Genomic DNA, 27,621 nt, shown 5'->3' on the forward strand with positions numbered 1-27,621 from the left:
TGAATAATCGTATCTCATTGCAATAAATCTAAAAACGGATACTGTGGACTGTCATGGTGGACGTATTTTCACGATTTGTATAGAAAACACGAGACAATTTATTAAATAAATCCATTACCTGAATAGCCGTACAGGTAAGACAATTACAATGCTGAAGTACAAATTTAATACAATATCAACTTGGAGGCAGTGGCGACTCGTGAGTCTTGAAAGTGGTAGTTCATATTACTGAATATTTCAATATTTTAAAGTTATATCGTAAGCATTAAAGCTATCAAGTCCGTGTACTTTTGTCCTTTCTTAATTTCATTGTATCCCAATAAAACACAAAACATGTACATATTTATGGCAATCATTATCATTATTAGAAGGAATTTCTATTTTTTAAACAACTCTTAAACTAATACTCCATTTTCATTTTTCATTTGATTTTCATTTCATGATTTTCATCAACAATTATTATTGACACCGATCAACGCTGAATCCTATGTGAGGATGCCTTGGATCTCATTTATCTTGCAATTAGAATGGAATAAGGCACCTTGCAGGAGGAGCGTCTATTTTGCCGTGTGATTAGAGGGTGCAAATTTCTAAAAAATGCTGACGGCTTCGACAAAAAATTACTGTTAGATACCAAGATTTTTTTTGAACGGAATAAACGCGGAGAGAAACGACTTGTCATTGCATGAAGTCAGAATACATTACGATTTGGTTTTCTAGGTATTATAAATTTGTTTCGGATTAAGTTAAGGCTTCCAACAGAATCGTGGCATTAATTATAGGGTGAAGATTTAGTACCACCAATAATTATTATTTTAAGGTTGCAAGCTATAACAAAAATAATATTTTTCAACAGTAACAAGTCTTCCTAGAAAATCTGTCTGGCAAAATAACCCAAAAGTGCAATAGGGATTTACGACACGTCATACATATAATTACGAGTATTTTTTAACATTCGTCCGTAAAAAAGTTCTGCATAACATTTAAAGACAAATATATAAAATAAATGAATTTAATTTGTTTCTTAATAATAATTCACGAAGTGTAACGCTATTTTTAATTTTTCCATATTACACGAAACAGAGCTGAGCTCCGGTGCTCTCCACTTTACTTCGAGCCCTGGTTAACTTTTAAGTAAATTAGTGTAATTATAAAAATCTTTGAAGAATTTGGGTATTGAATATTTGGTTGGGGGTTCCGTGTCCGGAAACGTATACGTATGTAGTTCGCCGTATCACACTTCACCATGAAATGCTGTATCGGAAATATATGACAGTATATTAAAGACCGTCCAACCTCTTTTGGTCGTATAGTACTAACATAAAATTCACGTCTAAATAAAATACGGTTTTATCGGTTTACACTTTACAGGAAGCCAACAGCAAACAAATTTTGAAAATAGCCGATATACTGGATTATTTGTTATGTTAGGTTAGGTTAGGTTTTCATTATTGAATCTATGAATTTTGCCAAAATCAGCTATGAAAATTGAATTAATGTTCATATTGAATCTAATAAAATTGGAGACCGTGTAGTATAGTGTCATCTCTTTCCGATAAGAAAGTTCACGGTGAAATGTTTTACGTACAACATACATGTAACTTGGGGGTTCACGTGCTCATGCACTCCAATGGATTAACCGTCAATAGTTGAAGATATTGTCTCTGATACTCTGGTACTAGTATACATACATATCTATCTTTCCAAGATTTACTACGATTGCTTATCATTAGATTGAAATGTCCGACAGTACAAGTTAAAAGGGACTGATGATTTATTAAATATGGGCGTAATTAAACAATATTGCACACATACAGTAGAGAAGAGGTTAAAAATTTGAATGTTATTGCGTGGATTGCGGGCTCGAATCTCACGACTAGTTAAAAGTCACATAATAAGACGTCTTCTAAATATTTTTTTCATACCCACTGTGTGGTCGGTCAGATAATAAAATAAGCTTTTCTCAGTTCCCTATGTGTAGTTCCATATGGAAATGCTAAAGTTAGTCGCCATGGACCAATACTTAGAAGGTGGTTTTGGTTTATTCACGTCTCATGTAAAAAAAATATTTTGTGAACAGTATTTCTAGAGATGTAATGAAATTAAAAATAGGTACTTACCTAATAGTTAGAGATAGGAAGAAAGTACGTAATCTTATTACGTATTGTTAAATAATATGAATTTAGATGTCACGTTTAAATCATGTTAAAATCAGTGACATCCCGTGGGACTAAGCATGCCATGCGCTGCTTGAGGACAGAAAATTAAGGCAGATGGTTCCAAAATTATACATACTATTTGATAGTAGATTCCTTGGACATGAATATTTTTTTATATAAAATAGATTAACATGAAGTATATAAAATATACTTAAATTAAACATTTTGATTAAAGGTTGTATAATTTATATAAAATAAATACCGTTTGAACGCATTAAAATTTGTTTGTCCGTTTTTATTGTAGGGGGCCTCAAAATCAGTCATTACGTTGGGCCTCTACGTCACTAAACGCACCACTGCTGCCATAATATATGTCAAGCTAAGTAAGGGTTCCGAGGGAATTTAAAAAATGTCTCAAGGGTTCCGCCAAACAAAAAAAAACCTCTGAGAATCACTGCACTAAATCTAGTGATTTTTGTATAAATATTGATAAACAATATGGGATAGTTTCCATCTCATTCAAAATAGCAAATATTTTGTTACGGAGCGTAGTAGTCTCGGTGATCGATATCACCCAATGCTATATTATTTAAAAAGATTATAAACATGATAGAAACCATCAAGTCGTGATTTGCATTCATAACTGTTAATATATTCAAATAAAATTAATGTTAGCAACAATTAATTGGAATTGTAGACAATACACCATTTAATACTATCTGATATTACCACGTAGTCAATCCAGCCTTGACATCACAAAAATGATAGTGCAACACTGTGTACTTACGTGCAATGTGCAATTTATCAACAGCGATCTTCATAGTCGAATGCAACTCGCAAGGCACTAGCTTCCCATACGGGTTCGATTCCGGGTGGGGCAACAATCCACTAGAATTTTAATTCGAATTCCATCAAGTACCTACCTTCGCTCGATAGTATTAATACTTCATATTATATTTTTGTTCACGGCTGATGATCGTGACTATCCTGAAATGCTGTCATCTTCATAGCAAAAATTTTACACCATTCACGCTCCTCTGCTTTTCTCGAGGCTCGTCTTTCTAACTTCTTTGGTGCCCCATACATACGGCATATTTTATGCCACATCTGTGTATGAATTAGGATGTTTACCTTACTATGACGAACGAGAAGCTCCCTACAAATGTGCACGTCGCAGCCTCACAGAAAGTTTCAGAAAGAAACCAATCTCTCTCGCCGCATAACGCCGGAAGTTAACTAAAAACTAACTTCACCTTGGTGGATGCCGTGAGGCCAGGGAATACAAAAATAATGGAAAGTGCATTAACTTCTGAGTGTGGTTGTAAGAAGGTACGTTTCTCAAGTGCGGACAAAATGAGAATATGTTGAACATAAGTAATTTTAAAATACCTCAGCTATATACATATTAGAAAAATACGAATTCAACCTATAACCACTGAATTCGCACCAACGATTCGCTTTACTAATTAAGCTCGGGCATCCAATCAAATTCCGACGAAATTAATTACTTAGTAGTTTTTAAGTAGCCTTAATAATTATTCATCGATGTCTGGATCTTTCCAAATTTTAATTATAACGTACTTTTTCCTGCAAATAATTCAATAAACTATCGTTTTATTCTAAAAATAACTCACGAGATTTGAGAATGTAACATTTTTTATATTGTTCAATATAAATTACGTGTGAGCATTAAAGTTTGTCACATAACGAAATGCTCATTCAATATTAGTCATACTTGAGGACATTCAGGGGCTCTATATTTATTGTGTTTAATGGCTTGGATATTATTAAGTCATAAACCAAAACTGTCGTTAAATCTCTTGGTCTATAGCGACCAACATTCGCATTCCTATATTATTAATCTCTTCTGTGCATGCGGCAATTAACATCTCAACTGCATATTATTATCGTGTGATTAATAGATACAGAAAAAAGGCTTTACTACGATTTGAGATGTGTAGGTGATTACATATTTAGATCTGTTACAATATACGAAATATGTGTTGTCTGGCACAGATGGTATTGATTTCATATATCTACCCAAAAATGCACAACAAATCACGCGTGTACGGGCTAGTGACGGCAAACTTAAACGACACAGCACAGTGCACACAATGTCATACATTTATATTATGTGTTGTACGTGTTAGAATTCAGAATACGCGATACACTCTACATTAATTTTAAAAGATACAATGTGCTTATTAACCTTAGAGTTAATCTTTTTCAATATAATATATAATATAGATATATAATCTCACTTGGTGAACACGCTGATTAAGTAGTTTAAATTATTAAGTAGTAGTAAATGACACAAGTTAAGCGATTTTACAACGTTTTTATTAGCTCGTATTCTTGTTTGTCCAGTACAAATCTTGTAATCAATTTTTAACTAACTTCCCCACTAGCTAGACATTTGAAACTTTTAGAATATATCAGAACACGATGCCAATGCATTCTTTTAATACTTTTGGATATCTTTAAGCAGAATTGAATTCATTTTCAGTTAATTCTCTTTCGTATGGAAAGTTATTTCAGAAAAATCCGTAAAAAGTAAAAGACTATTATTGGTTGGTAAGGGGGTGGTCCTAGCAACTAAATTATTAACATATACGTGCGTCAAAATGACATTTCAGCGTTCTATATTTGTTTGTTTTTTATTTACTTCATATCAAGTACAAGTTTGAGCATATTGAGCATAATAATTCAACAGAAAATTTAAAAACGTTGTATATAAAAAGTTCTTTTTATCTTGTAATCATTTTAAAAGTTAATACCCTATTTTTAAGAAAACAAAATTTCAACGTCCACGATAACCGAGCGCTAAGGAGTCGATTTATAGTGTTGTAGATTCTGGATTCGAATCCCGGGTATGACAAAATTCACATGTTGAGCCATAGTATAGACCAGACGTGGGTAAATGCGGCTCTTCGTTGGGTTTAGTGCGGCTCCCAATATCTCTTGATAAAAATATACGTATTTTCATCCACCATTTTTTCGAGTTTTCTTTTAAATTAATTAATTAATAACTAGTAATTTTCCTTTAATTTCATTACATTTGAATTTTTGTATTTAATACTACGTGAGAACGTGACTATGATATGGCTCTTTATATATGTGTAGAATGTGGCTCCCGTTGACCTCATGTATGTCCATCCCTGGATAGACCTAATAGGTTGAACAAGTGGCTAAAATCCATTTCTCGTAAAAACAGAAATCTGTTGATACAACCTCCACTCTGTGGAGGCCAATATAATCCTCTTATGATCGAACTTTTTCAATGACGAATTTCACACATTATAGAATTGTACGGAAAGGGAAGAGTTACTCAAGTCAGTTCAACCACCTGTTGGACCCATCGGTATAGCTTTTGTTACTAACTACAATTATCAATTTTGCCTATATGTCCCCTAATATTTAATTACCAAATTTAAATAACATGCTTATTATATCTAATGGCCACCTGATGGGGAACACACCAGTTGCGTTGGACGCAGCGAATGGGTTTTGATACTTAAATTCAATTAGAGTACACTTGAGTGCATAGCGACCTCAGTCTTGAATAACTGATCTTGAGACATGTTCAGTCATAAACTGGTGCTTCACACTAAACGTAGGGTCCCGTGATACGCCTTATTAATAACGGGTATGGTGCGGGGTGATGTGGTTTGGTGGGACCATTAACTTCAATGATAGTGACTGTCATCGGGCTATTCGATCTGGTCGCCACAAAGGCCAGTCTTATTGCTTTAATAAAATTACGGTGTTTGACTGCGGACGTGAATATCTATCTCTTCATATAGAATATTCGACATTTTTTAATTAGCTTTGTTTTGTATTACTTTTTATTATAGTTATATCAGCAGGTCATTTGTTTATCGCTAAACTCAAAGTGTAGAGTGTCTGGGTATGAGAAATGTGGATGGAAAAGTGCGGGGATCCACGGTTGAAGCGACGACAAGGTAGCATAAGTAGTAGATGGGATAAAAACCGTCTTAAAAATCAATAATAAATTTTACTCCGGAGTTCATAACAGTCCAGTGCGTAAGGCACTGGCCTTTCATCTGAGGGCTCCCGGTTCGATTCTCAGTGAAGTCACAGTTCATAGTATATTTATGCGATTTTTTCATTACTTTTATTACTAAACTACTGTAATTGGACGTCATTGCCTGTTGTACTGCTAAAAAATAAATATTGTGTATACATTATATTTTTGTATTTATTGATTATTACAATAGTTATTGTTCGCGGCGAACAATTGTTCAGGAGTGCACACTGTCGTATGATATTATAAAACATCGAATGAGCATTCGCCGTCTGTATATTATGTTCCATGCGTAAATTCTCGTTGAATTGATTGCGTGCCGTTTCCATGGCAACCGGTATTGGAGCAGTTTCAATATCAACGCGAGAGGACAGTTGCGTTTTTCGCTACACGCCATGGGGTGTCTGGTGGCAGGGGTCGCTAAAATCGGAAATCGAGCGGCAATCTATATTCTCTATCAATGAATAATGTCTTCAAAAGTGACCTTCCACTGTGCCTAAAGCGCAAAGTGTTCAACCAGTGTGTGCTTCCCGTGATGACATATGCGTGTGAAACATGGGCCCTTAGTAAAAGAGAGATCCAGAAACTTAGAGTAGCACAACGTGGTATGGAGAGGTGCATGCTGGGCATAACGCGAAAGGACAAAAAGAGGAATGAGTGGATAAGGAAGCAGACAAGGGTTTGCGATGTAATAAAGTTTATTAAAAGCCTTAAATGGAGATGGGCTGGACACATAGCTCGAAGAAGAGACAATCGTTGGACAAATCTAGTCATCCAGTGGTATCCAAGAAGTACAAAACGTCCACAAGGTAGACCTAGAGGCCGCTGGATCGATGAAATGATAAAGTTCTGCGGAAGTACGTGGCAACGCAATGCACAGGACCGAGAGAAGTGGAAGCAACTTGAAGAGGCCTTCATCCAGCAGTGGATGGATTCAGGCTGATGATGATATATATCGAAGGATTAGTAATATATGTTTTATGTCCGGTTTTTACCGATGTTGGGTTTATTTTATTTATTTATCAAAAGAAAAAAAAACAGTTTCAAGATAACATAACAGTGATTGGCCAATGCGCCATAATTTCAATTTCAATTAATTTATTTTTAACATATTGTGGACACTGCAAATTATAAGTATAAGACGTTCACAACACGACATTTAGAAACAAAGAAATATAAAACAGTATTACATAAAAAAGAGATGGATAGTATGTTATTAAACAGTAGAAATGTGTAAATACAAAAAATATAAATTAGATAGGTACAAGGAAGTACACCGGATGACTTAAACAGATCCTATTATAAGAATTTATAAAACAACGTCCACCTATACTCATCCTCACGTAGGTGGAATATATCAACACCCAAAGTAATTTCGTTGAACATAGTTATCGCCCTCCCAATTGGCATTACCAGTGGCAGGTTGGTTCTGCACCTTGGGAGAATAAACAACTGATGGTCTCTATTCCTAAGATAGTTTTCAGGGACACACAGGTCAACACTGCCCAGAATGGCAGAGTTCTCATTTATACCTCGTGTAAGTCGAAAAAAATACGTAGCTAAATAAAGATTTCTTCTAAATTGCAGACTGCAGTGTGTAAGCATGCCTAAGAGAAAGTCAGTTGGATAAAGCCACGTATAGTATCCATACAACCTCAAATAAAGGAGTCTCAAGAATTTCTTCTGAACCCTCTCCACCATAAGGCAATACTTCAACTGATGCGGTACCCAAACAATAGACCAACTCTCAAGTCTGCTAATAATACACAGTAAAAGTACAAAGTATACAGTGATTATGAAAGTACTTATTATACGAAATATTATACAGAAATATTGCATTACACGTCATGGTATTATCCTTCCTAAGTACAATTCGGTTGTTTTTCATCGGTCAAATATTCCCCACAATCACTCTATGGAAAAATCGTTTCCATTTTTTTCATGAGTGTTTTTTACACATAGGTACTTACGGAAATTTCGATAAATACATATAACTCATATATAAATAAAGGCTATAATTCATTGAAATCAATTATTATTATTGCTGTGGTAAGCTTCTGAGCCCTGGTTAAGGGTTAAACTGTAAAAATATTGTTCATATTAATAGGATATTCAAACGATACGAACCTTTTAAATATATTTTAAACGTACCAAACTCGACATATAACACACATACTAATATTGCATGCACCACCTAACCAACTTTCTCACAGTATGTGTTCTTATACTCAACTGGAGCTTTCATATATGAAAATGAAGATACTCCGAAGAATGATTACATCAGTAGTAAGCCATGGGATACAATGGGGTCCCAGAAAATAACAACTCATTAAAATAGAATTTGACTTCGTATTGACTTTGTATTTTAAATATCAGAGTTTTTCTGTATCGACCCTAAGTGCACGGCCGTAGTGATTTGGCGGACGGCGGCGTCTTGCGAAACTGAAACGTATAACCGTGTGTATTATGCCCCAAAAAATACACTATCTACAAACATTTCACACACGGTTATAAGTTTGAGTTTCGTAAGACGCCGCCGCGCCGCCCCCGCGCGACCACTACGTTCTTGCACTAAATAGTTTCCATTTGGGTAATGTGTGGAAGTCAGCGAAAATCCCGCCCCCTTCCACCATCTTAAAATTTAATAAAAAATAACATGGATTTTTTTTCAAAATTGAACTCCCTACTAAAACCATTTTTCTGCTTGCGCGTCTGCTAATAAGTAAGTATCAAGGTATATGAAAATGCTATATTAATGATGGTTGATAGAACCTGTAGTGGATTTACTATTTGTTATTAAAGCTCTCTGCTGCTGAAACATAATACCGTCCTTTGAAGCCAATCAATAGGAGATGTATAATACTGTTTACTCATGGACTTTTGTCAATGGTGTCGTCATCATTCAATTAGTACTGTTTGCTATTCGAGTAACTTTACCGGAAAACGTGATACTTGATATATCAATACTTCAAATTGGTAATATAATGATATAATTGTGTCGCTTTCTACTGTATTATATTCATATATAACAATTAGCGAAGTATTTTGACATTACCTATTGATGAAAGTAGCCTGGTGTAAGGAATCCAATCCCGGGATCCCGGAAAATTTTCGATACCTATAAATCCCGAAATTAGTAAACATAATCCCGAAACCTTCTGGATAAACCGGCATTGATTTTTTTATCAATCACAATCAATTATTATGTGTACAAAATTATGTTAGTGAAGTGTATGTACCTGCACATGTCACAGGGAGAATTGTCGGATGCTCACGGATAATAAATAACCGTTTTTTGTTGTCATACGCAATCGTAAGAACATAATAAAAATAATAAACTCGTTTATTTAACCGGCTAGACGCCACTGGCGTTCTGGCACGCGAACGGCATCTAACCGCCAGTGCCACGGACGTGCAGGCAGGCACTTGTTTCTACGCCGAATTTTATGAATGTTATCTATTCTTAAATAAATAAAAAAAAACTGTCTTACTTTCACATTATTATCTATATTACAATATTATTTACACCAGTAAACCCATGTATTTCCAAGATTGAACGTACACAATATTTACATTAAATGTCTTAAATAGTATAAATTATAGGAGACATTTTTGAATAGTTTTATCAATGTTATTTGTATAAATAAAAATAAAAAATATTAACTACCGGGATCGTCAAATTGTAATGCCGAAATCCCGGGATCAAAATTATGCAGTGACGTCCCGTGGGGGTAGGCAGATTGAGCGTCGCTTGGGGGCGGTAGTTACCCAAAGGGCATCAAATAAAGGAGAATCAGTAGGTATACATAGAAAGCTACCTAAACTTAGTAATAACGGAAATATCTTTCAATTAAAAAATACAGCTCACTGGTTGGTTGGAAACAGTTTTAATAAATAAGTTTTAACAGGACTTTATTTTTTGGTTGGGTTCGTAATGTTTAGTGTACTTCCGTTGTCATTGGACGTCACGTTCTTGATGAAGAGTAATGATAAGTGCATACCTAATTTAAAACTTATCCAAATATGTTTGCCAGTCACTCGCGAGTTTTTGAAGTTGTCAGGTGTATTTTTAAATGTATCTACCTATCTGAAACCGAATACTCGCAATATTGTCTATTGAAGCAGAGATGGCATTTAAATTAGATTTAATCGTATACCTATATCTTGTTAGTAATGTATCCATACAACACATTTCTTAAATATTTGAGTCATGAAAGGATGATGAAAAGTACTGTATAAAATAATTTGGCGGCATTTTGGCACTGCCTAGGGGCGGCATCTTGTCTAGGGACGTCACTGAAATTATGGCTCGGGATTGGATTCCCTAGTCGTGTACACCCAAAGAGTTTGATAAATATTGCCTAGATAGAGCCGTCTGTCGTTTCCCTATCGAAATAGCTGAAGTTTCATTTCTAAAGAAGACGCGGTGACAGATTTGAAGGTATACAGTGGTTTTTACAATACAACAATAATTATAATAGTTATGTTGCATTTTGTTTATGTCGATTATTTTATAAACTAAGATCTCGATACTTTCAAATGACCTATACATAATTGATATATGCATACGTATTTTACTCATCCTCGTCCTTAACTCAGATATCCACCGTGGTTTTATATCAATTTACCAAAGTGTTTAATAACGAAATCAAGGTGGTTGCGAGCTTTTGAGAGCAGATGAATATATTCCGACTATTCAGTAAATCCAGATTCAACAAGATAAGATTAATTGGTAAATGAAATAAAATATAATGCTATACAATGAGTATTACAATACAACAATAGTTATGTTGTCAGAATTTTCTGTGCACCGATTTAAAAAAAAAAGATGTCAATACTTTCTAATGAAGCAAAATTGTAATACATTGTAGCGCCACTGCTCTCAAAATTTGTAATATTTGTAGTCGTTCCTTCATTCGCCGCCCTTTATAATATGCCGCCTCTATGCAACGCACGATCCACCTTGCCCCTACCGGATATTACTGCGGTGGATTAATCACTGATATATATCCAAAATGTATCTTAATTTTATATTGAAATTTTACATATTGATTCAAAAAGTTAGCGTAGAAAGCTTTTGAATATTTTGTAAACTTTTATTTTGTATAACACAAGATTAGTCGCGATATTAAGTAAACGAATTAAATACAATTTTTATTATAATATGCTACGGCAACTATACTTTTAATAATATTCAAAATATAGAATTCAACACATAAAGTTCTCAAATTACTAGTTATTCGTATCAAATTTTCAGTTAAAACCTGTTTCTTCGTGTAATAATAATATGTTTACATGATAATTTATTTTCTAGTTTCAGATAAGAGAGCCGGGAACAAGTTGACCGTCAAAGAAGCTTTTGAAGGTAATTTAAACTTTATTTTTTTATAAATAAAAGTTTAATCAACAGGCAATGGCAATTTTCTTCTTTCTATGCAATACATTCGAAGTGACGTCTCTAAGCATACCTACTTAGAATATCACCCCTGCATGTTTAGTCTCAAATTGTATACGAAATTTTTAGGTGCATATTTATTATCTTAAGGGCGGACGTGCTCAGCGTGGGTCAAAATGGAGCTTTTATTCTATTTTCAAAGCATGATCCTGGACATTCCTTATACGTTGTAGATAATCTATTTATATAATTTTGAAGCCTTATTATCCTTTATATTTATTTTAAATATTTGATGACTGCATAAAGTATTTTATAGTGAAATATTTGCAATAAAAAATTATATTGATAATCTCTGTGATCCCAAATTTGACAAGAACATGTACCGTTTAAAAAAAAGATCTTTTTTTCGGTTAGGTATATGTTCAAACACGCGCGTTAACATGTTTTACTCCCTACTTCAGTTTTAGTTTGTCAATTTATGGCTACGGCCGTATTTTGTAGCTTAACCACGGGGGAATGCCAAAAGAAATGGCGTATTTAAAAAAAACACTACCTTATTCTTAGGTCAATAATTATTATAAAGCAATCATTCTTCGCAGGATGTTTATCACACTTGAATGGTCAAAGACATAGCTTATAATAAGTATCTTTAGAATTATTTTCAAATGTGTTAATCTTGCCCATTTTTAGAATAATAAAATGCCTAATTCTTGTCAAATTTGGGATCACAGAGATTATCAATATAATTTTTATCGTAAATATTTCACTATAATTATGTCAACATAAATTATACTGATGGTTTTATAAATGCATTTAAAAATTAATAAATGTAAAAAATCTTAACACCACTGCACATTTATGTACTGAAATATGACTATATTCTAAAACATTAGAGCGAGAGGTTTAAAAGAATACTATTTGATGTAATAAAAATACTTTACGCAGTCATTTAATGTTTAAAATAAAAATAAAGGATAACAAGGCTTCAAAATTATATAAATAGATTATCTACAACGTTTAAGAAATGTCCAGGATCGTGCTTTGAAAATAGAACAAAAGCTACATTTGACCTACGCTGAGCATGTCCCTCCTTAAACAGACAAATCCAAGAAAAATATTGAAAAAAAAATGACACACAAATCATCAACTGAGGCATTTGCGCGACTACGTAATATTATCATGTACTCTCAAGCAGTGGTGGTTTCGGGTACGGGAAAGCTTGAGGTGCTGACGAGTTTACTGTATTCATTGTGATTTTTTAATACTAAGATGTCGGTACTTTATAACAAAGTAACCGCATCGTTCACTTCATTAAAAACCGCCACTGATTATTAAGATCGAATTTGTTCCTTCATTTGCCGCCCTTAAGCAACACATGACTTGCCTACCCCGCTGGATGTGACTGTATATTCGTTATCGGACGTCGGCGACGATTATGACCATATTTTTACTGTCTGTCGCTTCTTTAAACAGATATGAAGTGCTATGTTGAAATCAGTCACTCATATTCTTGAGTCAGGGTGTTCTTCTTCTACCAGATCCAGCATTCGCATTCAGGAAATTTTCCCTTGAATGATAAGATGCAAAAGTGGACATCTCTTGGAATGCCGCACGATATGGTCTAAGTATGCCAACTATCTAGATTTCACTTCGATTATTTATTTGGATTTTTTCAGACTCGAAATTCGTAACTTTATCATTCCAGCTGGTATTAATATTAGAAAATTTCATGGCAGTTCCTATTTTAAATTGAATGATTGTATGTGTGGTTTTATTGGTAACAAATTCATTATTTTCTTATTCTATTGGTAGCACCAAAAACAAAATGTCGATCAACGGTCTGGTTTAAAGTCTGATGCTTTATGTAGGTACATAACCTACGTACGCTTTTCATATATTATTCATCTCATTCTTTTGGCTGCCAATAATCTTTCCACAGGTTAATAGCACTTTTTTTTAAATTCGAATGTATAAGTATATAGATAGGTACAACAATATGTAAAATGTATGAAAAGTCTAACTGAAGTCGAATTTAATTACATAATTATAGACTATATATAATAATATAATTTCATTAATTAAAATATGTATTTATTTATCTAGAAAAAAGAGTATAATATGTATTACAGAGATTAAGCCAATGCTCCATAATACATAATAAATACAAAATATAAAAATGATTTAATTACAAACATCAACCAATATAACAATAAAGTAGAAAAGAAAGTGTGTTGTAAATATTAAAGTAAAATGATCAAAACAAAAAAACAAATTTAACCTATTATTTAACACATCCACGAATATTATACAGTTCAATAAACATAATTCAACGTTTATGGTGTCATCAAACAGGTTAATCGCACGATACCCAGCATCATACATTAAATCGAAGCATATACTTATGTAATATGTAGTTAACTAATTGGGTGAATTTTAAATTACATATGGTAGAATGTCACAGTGGTAGACGTGAAGTTCTCTTCAAATTAACCTTCAAACTACGAAGTCACTCGTAATCTTAGCTAATCAGTAGACCATGTCCCTTTTTTGCTTACATTCCATACATTTAGGTTTCATCTCCATAAAAGATATTTTTAAAAGGCTTGCAACAGGATTTATGCACAATCTGTATTGACACCTTCAATTATATTATGCAAAACAATCGAGGTGTACGTAACAATATGAAAATATAATTTATATGCAATTAGACGAGTGCACCTCAAGTTGAATTAATTGCTGCAATTAAAACCTTATTGCAACGATAATGGATTATTAAAACCACCCTTTATATAGTTTTATCACCTATAATTATTATCGCTTTATGATCTCAACAACTTATACAAACCTCAAGTATTTAAATTATTATTTATTTTATTAATATAAAACATGCCAAGTAAAATTATACTGATTTACGTGTGATTCAGAATTGTTAAGTATTATCTGTTATCAAAAGCTTGTATCTCAACGTAATAATTATTGTTTTAAACGATTTTATTAAAATATATTCTAATAATTATTTCAAACGGCATACATAATTGATAAATGCGTACGTATTTTACTCACCCTCGTCATTGACTTAGATATCTACCGTAGTCTTATTCCGATTTATCAATAATCGCGTCTAATAACGAAATCAAGACAGTTGCGAGCTTTTGAGAGCAGATCAATATCCCAGCTATTGATAGTAAATCCAGATTCAACCAGATAAGATTTGATAAATGAAATAAAATATAAATTATCCCTCTCCCAGAGTTGTGGAAACGTACCTACCAGGGTAACACAACGAATGGGATCTGGCTTACCTTATCAGCGGGGCTATTCTATATTTATCGACCGCTAAAGTGATAATGTGATAGATATTATCAAACTTAGGGTAGGTTTGTATCAAAGTATTATCACTTATTGTAACAGTTACAATAAGTCGGTTCTAATTGTTGCAATAAATGCTATATTTTAACAGTAGCAAGAGAGGTGCTGTTAAAATATAGCACGTATTGCAACAATTAGAACCAACTTATTGTTATTGTTACAATAAGTTTTAATACTTTGATACAAACCTACCCTAAGTTTGATAATACCTATCACTTTATCACTATAGCGGTCGATAAGTATAGAATAGACCCACAGGTGTGGTATAACAGGCTTCAGAACTCGAGTGTGTGGAAGTATGAGATAAACTTGTTAAAACGTGTTAAATAAAATGCTATTTTGAATAGTCACGTCCGTATCATAATAATATGCATTAAAGTTTGTCACGTAAACAAAACGCGCAACTAATATGGCTTCCAGATACAGTGCCACCCAAATGGCACTAAACGTCAACACAGAAGACCCGGACACCCGCTGAATAGACGAACTCATGAAGTTCGACGGAGGTACGTGGCAGTGAAGAACTTGAGACCACGAAGAATAGAGGAAGCTAGGGGAGGCCTTCACATCTAGCAGGGGATTGACCCGGGCTGATGACGATGATTATGATATTTCTGTTGTTATTTAATTCTTGAATTTTGCCGAAACTATTACAATAGATATTACATATCAGTATATATTATATATTACATTTTTTTAAAAATAAGATATCAATACTTTGGAATGAAACATATTTTGCGCTACTGCTTTCAAAATTTGTAAGATTTGTAGGTAGTTTTTTCTTCATTCACCGCCCTTTATAATGTGCCACCCCTATGCAACGCATAACTGTCTACCCCCACGGGATGCCACTGGACGGAAAGAATCAAAAATTATACTGGTTTTCTGGAAGGATGACTGACGGACCAATCATCCAGGCCATGATCCAAGTCATGGACTCCTTATTATTTATTATCAATATTCAATAATATACTACATAAATATGTAAGTGACCGGAATCTTTAAATGAATCCATTTCTCGCAAACTTGAATCAAATGCCTCTATCGACCTTGTCGTATTCACGAGGCATGCAGATCATACAGTATGACAGGCATGTCCAACTTCAAGACGCGGTCTACGATATTATACTACCCAGTATAAAAACACGATAGGGATTTTCTCCACTCTCATATTGCCAGCCTTCAACTTAACAGTAAGAGTAAACAGCAACGCTTTTCTTTCATCATAAATAAATAAACAATCAATTTCCAATTCGTCGTGAAATTGATAAGTTTTGATTTTCTTTTGGGCATTTATGAGCGTACTTCAGTGAAACGGCAAATAACTTTCAACAGTGGGTACGACGAAATTTCTCACTCGCCAATCGGAGGCCGATAGTCGAAGTATGCGCACGTCGATTTGTTTTGTCATGGCGTCAGATGAAAATATTCTTAAATCGTGTAAAGATGACTAAAAAACGTTTACTTTATTACTAATAATAATAGTATATTCATTGATATGTTTTCTGTTTTAAGTACATACGTAAAGTTTTTTAGTCATCTTTACACGATTTAAAAATATTTTCATACGACGCCATGACAAAACAGATCGACGTGCGCACACCTCTACTTCTGTCTCCGATTGGCGACGAGTGAGAAATTTCGTCGCACCGACTGTTGAAAATTATTTGCCGTTTCACTGAAGTACGCTCTTAAGAACTATTTACTGATATTATTTTCAGATACCTGAAAAAGGTATTCATCTTTGAGCAAGCATTTCATTTAAAATATAACTTCCCATGGCTTGTTTTTCTTGAGATGTGTAATCTCAAACCTCTTTCAATAAGTAAAAAAAACATAACCGTGTAGGTATATTATATAATTATCATATAAATGTGCTTTGTCGAAGATGTAGTTAATTGCTATCAAAATAAATTTGTTTGTTTCAAAGTGAAGTGTCAGTTATCAATTACTTATCACTCGATTTGAGACTGTATCCAGTTTCCTACCATATAACGTAAAGTACATGAGCCCTAGTATGACGGTAGGTATAGGTACGCCTTTTTATATTTTCACGACTCAATTTATATGGACCTAAATCCATCCCGCGACCGTCGTATTGGAAATGCCTGTAGTGCAAGTGACACAATGAAATTAATACGAAATTTATGACCCATTATTAACTAGCAAGCTGCGAAGACATTTTAATATACACCTATACTGCAAAATAATTTATTCAAATTGCAATGTCACAGTTATTCGTATCCATCTACTCGTGTAAAATATCATGTACAATGCGAAAAAAATTAAATATATTCCGCAATCGTGAAGATTGTTATAATTATTATAATTGAACATACATAATTTGAAAACATCTCATGCATAATACTACTTCACCGTTTTCGATCCTTAGAAAGTCATGTCTACATAGAGTGGAGGTTGTATTAACAGATTTTTTGTTTATACGAGAAATGGATGTTAGCCACTACTTGCTCAACCTATTAGGTCCATACTCAAATTGAAAAACAATATGTGTATTTGACAAGACTGCGATGGTCTAACATTGACACCTCGTATCTAACATTAAATATTTTTGATAGGGGATAATTAAAATGTTATACATAAACTATTAAATGATAATAAAAAAAAACTATAGTTATATTAAAAATAAACAAAATTATTTTTGCACTAAGCGTATTTTTGTTTTTATTTAATATCATTTAATAGTTTTTGTATAACATTTTAACTACCCCCTCCCCTGGTCAAAAATATTGAATGAAAGATACGAGGTGTCAATGTTTGACCATCAAGAGGCTATCTTGGGCGTACGCACACATCCACTAGATAAAATCTTTTTTAGAAAAAAAGATACGACACCCAACGGGACTGGAACCTATAACCGCTGGATTCTCTTCAGTGTATTTTTCCAATTAAGCTACGGGCATCCTACTTAAGAACCACTAGGAGTTCTTACATGAAAATGCTTATCAAAAAAAGTTTTTTTTAGTGGATATATCCATGAGATGTTTTCAAATTATGTACATGCAATATAAAGAATGTTTAGCCGGGTACCCATCAGCGAACCGTAACTGTTACCGTTGCAGATACAGTAACTAGTATAGACGCTAAATAATCAGTTCGCAAGCCTAATAAATAATGATTTCGCATCTAGAATTGGTTACAGTATCAGCGGGTCTATTCTATACACAAGGCGGCTATTGACCGCTAAAGTGATAAAGTGATAGTATTTATTACATATTTGTATTGAGGTATTATAATTGTTACAATATGTTATCCGTCTAAACAGTCAAAACTGTCTATCTCGCTCTAAATTTTATCACAGCCAAGAGAAGTGCTGTTAAAATATAGCACTTATTGCAAGAATTACCACCAATTTATTGTAATTGTTACATACATAAGTGCTAATACTTTGATACAAACCTATCCTAAGTTTGATAATATTTATCACTTTATCACTTTTTAGCGGTCGATAAGTATAGAATAGACCCTCTGGAACGGTTACAGTTACGACTCGCTAATGAGTACCCGGCTTTACATTTTCAAATCTTGTAAATTATTTGTCGAATAAAAGAAATAGCCTTTTAAAATAATTATAATTCATTAATTTATGGTTTGTAATCAAATGCATTTTCCGACATGTTTTCTTCTGGGTATGCTATGCAATTCCTGTCAATAGTGAGTATTCTTTTTTTTAACCATTTTGTTTTACTTCTTCGTGGGTTCATTTACAATCCACCTATACTGGCAAGTATTAATTTTCATGTTCCCACTAATACATATCACTCGTAACTCTAAGGTCTTCATGCTACCCCTTCGCAAGATGGATGCGATGTTTTGTGATGCTGTGTATCATACGATTAACCTATTTGATGAGGTTTACAAGTAAGTATATCATTATATATGTATAAAAAGCAGTGGCGAAGACTCCACACTAGGCAATTATTTAAAGCCTATCTTCTTAAGATTGTTATAAATTGAATATTAATGTATTTAAATAAAAACTTGATTATTTTGTATTTTAAACAAATAATTTAATTTTTCAACGACATCTGTAGTATATGTATGAATGTATTACAAATATATACAGAACCATCTGCCAAAGGTTAAACAAAATATGCCCGGTGCCATTTCTCTTCAACCTATATATGTATGTATCCGATTGTGCAAAGAATATCAGTTTTTTTTTGTATGGAGTTACCTCACGGATCTCAGCCCCGTCTACCGTAATGTATGCAATATGGTAGGCTCGAAAGGCGAAGTCTTAAACATTTGCGCATAATATTATTGTCTATGACTGCACCTTTGTCGAAAATAATTAATAATGAGAAAATATTTTAAAAAAAAAGCTATGTCATTAAATTACATAATATAAATAAATATACTTAGATATATAAAAAATACATCATTTAAAATTATCGCTCAAATTAATATCGTCAGTGAGCTATTGAAATTTCATCGAATTAGTGTGTCACTGTCATTAGTCATCCATCAGTAATAATATCGTATTATTTTCTTATGTCCCGTAAATATACCAAACTAGTGTGCTCTTTTTCTCTAATCTCCACAGTCTACCTCCTTCCAAAAGTCACCTTTCGCCACTGATGACTAGTATACCATTATTATACTTTTTGTTAATTTGTCGTTTACCTCTGTTCTACTGGCAGTTATTATTTTTACCACCGGTAGGCGGTTGAAGAGTTAATAATACGTATGAAAAAATAATGGAAAAAGTAAAATAATAATATAACCACGACCAAACCTGATTATCGTTTACTGGTCGCCAATAACTGAGGACATTGACTGCGTATAATCTGTCTTCACTATTCTCAAGATAGAAAACCAAAAAGAACACAACATAAACTCATATCTATATTGTTACGTGTTCAACTACAGATCACCTTGATTTCTTGGAGACATTGACCGTGTATATTATATTGTATTTATCAGAGTCGAAGTTTTGCAATAAAGTCAATAGTATATAAACCATTTTGAAGTATATATATAGCCTTGGTGCAATATTAAAAGATAATATACATTATAATATAAGTTATAATGCTACACAGACTACCTAAGTAATGTATAAGTAATTAGCTAAGTATTTAATTTAAAAAATGCACGAATGATTAAAATTGAGTGTCTTTATGTATGTCTGTTTGTTCGGTTGTGTAGGTATTACTCAATATTTAAAACAATCACAGTTTATATTATTATGGTGTACCTGTGACTCTCTGAGCCAGACATGTTTAAGTCTAATGTTGCTAAAATTAAATATGCTCAGTTTTTTAAAAGTAAATTATCATAGCTACCAAACTTAATTCACACTTTGAGTCTATTTATAATAGAAACCAAAAATTCTTAAAACAATCTTAAATTGCGTTTTCCCGAAAGGGACCGTATTCTTAGGTCAATAACTATTATAAAACAATCATTATTCGTAGGATGTATGGACGTAGGACGAGTCACATTTGAATGGTCAAAGACATAGCCTATAATTAGTATCTTTAGAATTATCGCTAATTGTGCCGCAGAGGTGGACACGAGCTTTTATATTCTTTTTTTACGAAAACAGTTTATTCCATGTAGAAAATTATAATAAAAACCCTTTTCTGTCAGCGCATCGGCTTTTCGATCCAATAATCGTTAATTGAAAATGGAAAATTTTCATACATTTTGATACACCATTATCACAAACTAAGATTATATGAGGTAATATTAGGTTGGGGTAGGTTATATTAGGTTAGGTTAGGTTTGGTTTGGTCTAAAAAGAAAGTTGTAAAATCTCATATCCACCTCTGCGGCACATTTACCGAATTATCTTCAAATGTGTTAATCGTGCCCATTTTTTTTAATAATAAGATGCCTAATTCTTGTCGAATTTCACAAAAGATCACAGAGATTATAAATATAATTTTTTATCGTAAATATTTCACTATAATGTTAACAACAATTCTACGTGTCAATGGTTTCATAAATGCGTTTAAAAGAATATTATTTTATGTAATAAAAATACTTTATGCAGTCATAAAATGTTTAAAATAAATATAAAGGATAATAAGGCTTCAAAATTATATAAATAGTTTATCTACAACGTTTAAGGAATGTTAAATCTATAATCATAGTTAGTGCTTTGTTGCATAGCAAAAATATATATCCTCATTTTTTATAGAATACGGCGCGCAGTTCATTGTCCCTTTGCTGTGGACGCAACGGCTTGAAGGAAAAGACAACATCCAATTTTTTTTTTTAAAAAAATGGAATAAATTTACATAATATATTTTATAGAAAATATTCTCAAGCTAACTTATACAAAGTCAAATTGGCCGACACCATCAGTACCATTTAAAAAAACACACAACCATTTAATGGTATTAAACCTATGGGTCAAAGCACACTAGAAGCGCCACCCACATCACGAGTGTCGCTTCCAGTGTGCTTTAGCCCCAAATAAATGATTAATAATCGGAAGTAACTAGGTATTTATCTGAATTATTTAACAAAATTGTTAAAATATAGTCGTAATTCCAACCTAACAGACAACGTCACAAAATTACTGGCTACATCTTGAATGGATATTAAAAAACAAAACACAGCTTCCAACAGAAAATTAATTAAATCATGTTTTTTTTAAGCCGCGCATAATAATATTACTTACAAATACCATGCCTTTGCCTAATGTGTGTTATCAGATATATATTATAAAAATCTCTTATTTAAAAAAAAATATTGATTTTATGAGATAAGAAATTGAATCTAACAAAAAAAATAATCCGTGATAGGAATACAATTCATGTTATTATTTTTTTGCGTAGAAATGATACAAAAACAATAACAAAAAAAAATAACATATTACTTTGCAATGTTGCTTGAAATTTCCTATATGTAATCGAATATCTACAGTAGATTTTTGTTTTATGAGAGCTTTGATATTATCGTCCCGGGAAATATCATGTTATACCATAAATTATAAAATATCACTAGTCATTTAATATATAAACAACATAATATTATATAATATATGTGCAAGATATTTCGTGTTACACTTGAAGTTATTAATAACGTCTGAAATCTTACTCGTTTGAATCGATGATTTGTCGTCCGTTCGATTTGCATAAAAATGTAAAGCAGTGCAGGAAAATATTGTGCAGTATACATTGTAGTACCGCCTTGATGGTGAATAACTATCCACAAGGAAGCGGACAGTACGTCGCATGACGCTGGATGTGGCATTGAAGAGCTGGCAGTGAAAGTGGGATGCATCAAACAAGAGCAGATAGCCACAGTTAACTGTTTTTCCCTAATGTTAAATGGAGAATGGAGATAACCACACGGACTCCTGACCGCTACATCAGACATTTTTTTGACTGGACATTGTGGATTTGCTGTCAAGCTCTATGTGCTTGGACTCATTACCCAATCAATACATGTGTTGGAGAAATAGGTGCAGTATGCAAACAACATTCTCTGGAAACTTCCGTGTGTACGAAAAGGGAAATGATGCTTTACTCCGACCCGTTGCGTCGTCCTTGGAGGATACGAGGCAGGCACGCACACAAGGGGTGGAGGCTCAGATTCGGTATTCTTAGGTACTCAAGGCCGACTATATACAGATCGTCATGGCCCCCACAAGGGGGGGGGGGGGGCTGACAGGGCTCTAGCCTAGGGGTCCGGGCTCAGGATGGGCCCGGCGTGATGAGTCGACAGATAAGTGAGATAAACACAGACTACAAATTTGCTCTAATAGTAAAAAAAGTAGAAAAAAAACTATTGTAGTTAAATAATTATTATTAATTAAAATATTTGATTGTACGATGCAATTTTTAACTGTGTGCCGATACTCCACAACTCCATAATTCAAATGGATGTACATATTAAAAATACAAAAAATCGCTAAAAATACACCTAAATTTTACCGCGTATACCATGGAAAACGCTACTGTAGTGCGTTACACTGCCTTTACCTTTAACGATAGGAAGGGGGGCCCGCCAAACATCCTAGCTTGGGGGCCCGGTTCCACCATATTGCATTCTAAGTATAAGCAATAAATCGCACTACGATCGAAGTTTAAAATTTTTTGTTTCGGCCTAACTATAGTGGGCCTTATCATCATCATCATGATGATGATGATAATGATGATGATGATGATGGTGATGATGATGATGATAGTGGGCCTTATAATGCCGGCTCCACACTGGCAACAAGTCGCCGGAAACCTCGTTAAATTTTACGATAATTAGCATACTTATAGTAAAATTTAATGAGGTTGAAGGCGAATTGTTGCCAGTGTGGACCCGGCATTTAGGTATACTATATAATATGTCGTTATAATAATAATATTGTGTCTGTAAAACTATTTTGTTTTTTGATTAATTGAGAAATTAGATCGCTGATAGTTACATTATTATTATAATCTGTTTGTGTTTTCCTTTCCTTTTCGCGATTATTTTTTAATATTATTGTACCGATGAAAAAATCGATTTAATTCATTGTGATGCTAATTTTATAATTTAATTATTCAATGAATTTCTAAAATTATTATCTTCAATCTATATAAAACTCCTTTAAAAACACATAAATCATATTGTCTGCCTGCAGCTACTATGTTATTATCGGCAATAATAGCACTTGCGTTAGCTACCGCGTTAATGAATTGTCTGCAGCGTTTCTCAATTAAATTAAGCTAGGAATACCTTTTTATAATAATATATTGTAGGCACAACATATTGCAACCCACTAACCTTCCCTTTACGTTGCTAATAAATTCCGTCCGTTCCAATGATGTTACCTTAGGTTATTGTACGATATTGACAATATTACAGTAGATAAAAGGGAAATAAGGTTTATCATAATTATTTGTTTTGTCTATAAATTAATCAAAATAGCATCAAAACATTCTTGCAGGATACAAATAATAATACTACTTGATCTTACCCATACTTTCATATCCCTTTCTCACAATTGAATATGTCTCTCTTTGTCGCATATGAAATCTGACGTATATCTACCAATTATATGTATTTACTGGATAATGCTATCGATTTTTAAAATAATAATACGAGTATTTTAATTAGATGTAATATTAATGATTCTAGAAATAATCGAAATATGAACGTGACGAAGTGCATATTAATTGAAATATTTTTAATTTAATGGGCTAGGTAACCCTAGATGAAATTACATTAACAGGAGTGTCGAATTCCATTTTAGAAAATGACAATATAAATTATATTCAATTTTACAGATTGTTTTCTCGTAAGTCAATAAATAAAAATAAACTGCTTGTTTACGTTTAAGTAAACCTCATGTCCATCTTCATACAGGCATAGGACAGAGCGGGTAGTATAGCATAGTAATCAGAGTTGAGGAACATTTATTATGGCGGCTCTCGTGGTGCAGTGGGTAAGGCGCTGGCCTTCCACCCGAGAGTTCTTGGTTCGATTCCCGGTCATGACAAAAACATTGTATGTGTTTTTTTCAAAGCTTGGGTGTTTGTGATTGTTCAAAATTACTAACAACCACCTTGTACGAAAAAGCAAGGATATGGTTATTAATAATTCTAAAAAAAAAAAAAACATTTATTATGAGATAAAAAACGGGAAAACCGATTCTCAGTTTGCTCAGTATCTGTTTGAAAATCCACACAACAGGCTTTACGAGTGTTTTGTAAAGTATGTGTTTATTTAGGCGAGAGATTAACTTGAAGTAGGATTTGCTTGCTGACATGATTATCTTACCCAACTTTTTTGGTTCGACATTTATATAAATTCTTTCCGTACATATCAAATTGTATTATATTAATAGATAAATTGAATAAAAATTACATCTACACATCCACTAAAATTTGTTGCGGGCAGTAGTCGCCAGCACCGCCTGCAAAAGAAATCGTCTTCGTAGAATATATTCTTCACATGCCTTTATTAATTTTTCGCCCTTTATGATTTGCTATCCCTACACAACGCATAATCTGCCTACCACACGGGACACCTCTGTGATATCATTATGTCGGTTCACTAGAAACCAAAAGTCGACAAAACTGTCGACTATGTCAAATTTGTATGTATCTATGGCCAATATAAGTGTAAACTATCATCGTGTGGCAAAAATATCCGTATAGGTTTTAGCCTCGTTCATCTGTAAGTTTACCTACTCAGTAAAATCCTCATTCCCATTCTCATTTGATATAAATGTTGAATGAAATATTATATTTTTACTGCCCAAACGAATGACGAAACTCTTAATTTTACCTCGCGGAACCCCCTATGGGAAACGCTGGTCTGTGAAATTTCTCAAGGCAGTTAAAAAATATAACTGATAGCCAGTGATTAAAAAACAATGCCTTTGGCAAATGTGAATTTTTAATTTAGTAGTTAAACTGTCTACTAGACACAACGCATAACAAGCTTGGCATAATACGGACTCACTCTTTGCGGCGGCAAACTTTCACGAAACGTCTGCGTATAATGGGAAAGGGGAGGGTTACTAAGTATTATATTGTTTTATTCAAAGCAGTGACGTCCCGTGGAGGTAGGCAGGTTATATATTGCTTAGGGGAGGGAAACGAATGAACGAATATGATCATTCTTCTTCTTATTGTGCCAACCCCTAGCGGAGGTCGGCCACCATCAAGGCGATCTTATCTTTGTCGTTTGCTACCCGGAACAGTTCAGTGGAGCTGCACTCGTACCAATCACGGAGGTTCTTAAGCCACGAAATGCGGCGCCGTCCTCTGCTACGCTTACCGTTGATCTTTTCTTGAATGACAAGATGGGGAATGCTGTACTTTTGTGCTCTCATAATTTGGCCGAGGTACTGTAGTTTCCTGGTTTTGATACTACGTAGAAATTCTCGGTCCTTCCTGATTTGATTGAGAACTTCAACATTGTCACCCGGTTAGTCCAAGAAATTTTGAGGATACGTCTATACAGCCACATCTCGAAATCTTCATGTCTCCGTGACATGATCATTACAACTTTTGAAAGCAGACTCCTTAGAAAGTACCGACATCTCCACATTTGTCAGCGACTCAGACCTTCACGTACCTATGGCTACTGCTGTCTGAATGAAGGTTTCGTAGAAGTGCTCTAATCTACAGTAAAAGATAATTATTATATAATATTTTTTTTGTATTTTTCTTTTTAACATATTATAGCAGGTGGGTATGTATCAGTTATTTTGTGTACAATTTGAGACTATATAATTACAAGATAAAAAGAACTTTTTATGTACAACGTTTTTAAATTTTCTGTTGAATCATATAAACTTGACTTGACTTGACTAGCTTAAACGATCAAAAAAATTTGTATTTGATAGAAATAATACTAAAGTGTCATTTTATTTCATTTTGATTTCCATAGTAACGCACGTATATATTAATAATTTAGTTGCTAGGACCCCAGACCCCTAGCAACCAATAATAGTGGATTGGATTACGGATTTCTTCCGAAATAACTTTTCATACAAAACAGAATTGACTGAAAATGAAATCAATTCTGCTTAAAGATAGCTAAAAGTATCAAAAGAATGCGTTGGCATCGTGTTCTGATATATTCTAAAAGTTTCAAATGTCTAGCCAGTCGGGAAGTTAGTTAAAAATCGATTGCAAGATTTGTACTGGACAAACAACCACTGGACAAAAAATAATACCAGCTAATAAAAACGTTGTAAAATGATATTATGTGATGGCATTGACGGCGGCATTTTACCTAGGGACGTCACTGACTCAAATAAGTTCAAGAAGAGCTTTATTCTAAGCAGGTGGAGCTTTCGGGTATTATGAAGATGAAACAGAAAAATCTTTTAGGTACTGTTCGGTTAAAGCGGATACAGCGGAAAACGCATTTTGAAAATAGCCGATAAACTGGATTATTTGTTAGTTTGGGTTAGTTTAGGTTAGGTTAGGTTGGGTTAGGTTAGGTTAGGTTAGGTTAGGTTAGGTTTGGTTAGGTTAACCAAGTATATTAGTCTATGGGTTAACCTAACAAATAATCAAGTTTATCGGCTATTTTCAAAATGCGTTTTCCGCTGTATCCGCTTTAACCGAACAGTACCATCTTTTATTTTTAATTATTTACAAGTCATTTTACATTGTTAGAAAATCTGGGCCCTCTCTTTTTCATAATATAAAACTATTTATAGTATTATATAGTATTTTCAACAGTTTTTTGCCACCTGAAAGCTTAATAATTGTAAAATATGTGACAAGTGCCCACTGTGCAAGCAGATCACAAAGATGACGATCGCATTTCTCCCAAACTAAATGTAAAATATTACCCAAAGAAAATCATAATCTCTGCTACCAACATCAAAGAGGAATATACTCGTAATTCGTGATAGGTAGATACTTGTACACAAAAAATCCAACAATATTAGTATGTGTCATCAGTCATCACTGTCATGGTCAATTATAATTATTTTTAAATATAGAATGTACTTGCTCCTCAAAGATTATCAACAAAATTATCGCAGCATACCCAGAAAATCAATGAAAATAATTAGAAGATAAAAATATCTTTTAATATACTTACAACGTTTTTAAATTTTCTGTTGAATCATATAAACTTGACTTGACTAGCTTAAACGACCAAAAAAAATGCACTTGATGGAAATAATACTGAAATTTCATTTTGACATTTCATATTGATTTCCATAGTAACGC

The 27,621-nt window shown here is 33.4% G+C and overlaps 1 protein-coding gene across 1 annotated transcript in view; it reads left to right on the forward strand.

The window, feature by feature from the left end:
• LOC147070875 (arylalkylamine N-acetyltransferase 1-like) overlaps nt 1–27,621 on the forward strand; it is a 135,225-nt gene that overhangs the window by 41,825 nt on the left and 65,779 nt on the right. Inside the window, exon 2 of the mRNA XM_085948805.1 lies at nt 11,519–11,569. The gene's annotated coding sequence lies outside the window, so the exon portion shown is untranslated. The remainder of the gene's footprint in view (nt 1–11,518; nt 11,570–27,621) is intronic.

This window comes from Rhyacophila brunnea, unplaced genomic scaffold, assembly GCF_057557595.1.
Source record: "Rhyacophila brunnea isolate RB1 unplaced genomic scaffold, BYU_Rbru_1.0 scaffold_21, whole genome shotgun sequence".
In the NCBI taxonomy this organism is placed as follows: domain Eukaryota; kingdom Metazoa; phylum Arthropoda; class Insecta; order Trichoptera; family Rhyacophilidae; genus Rhyacophila; species Rhyacophila brunnea.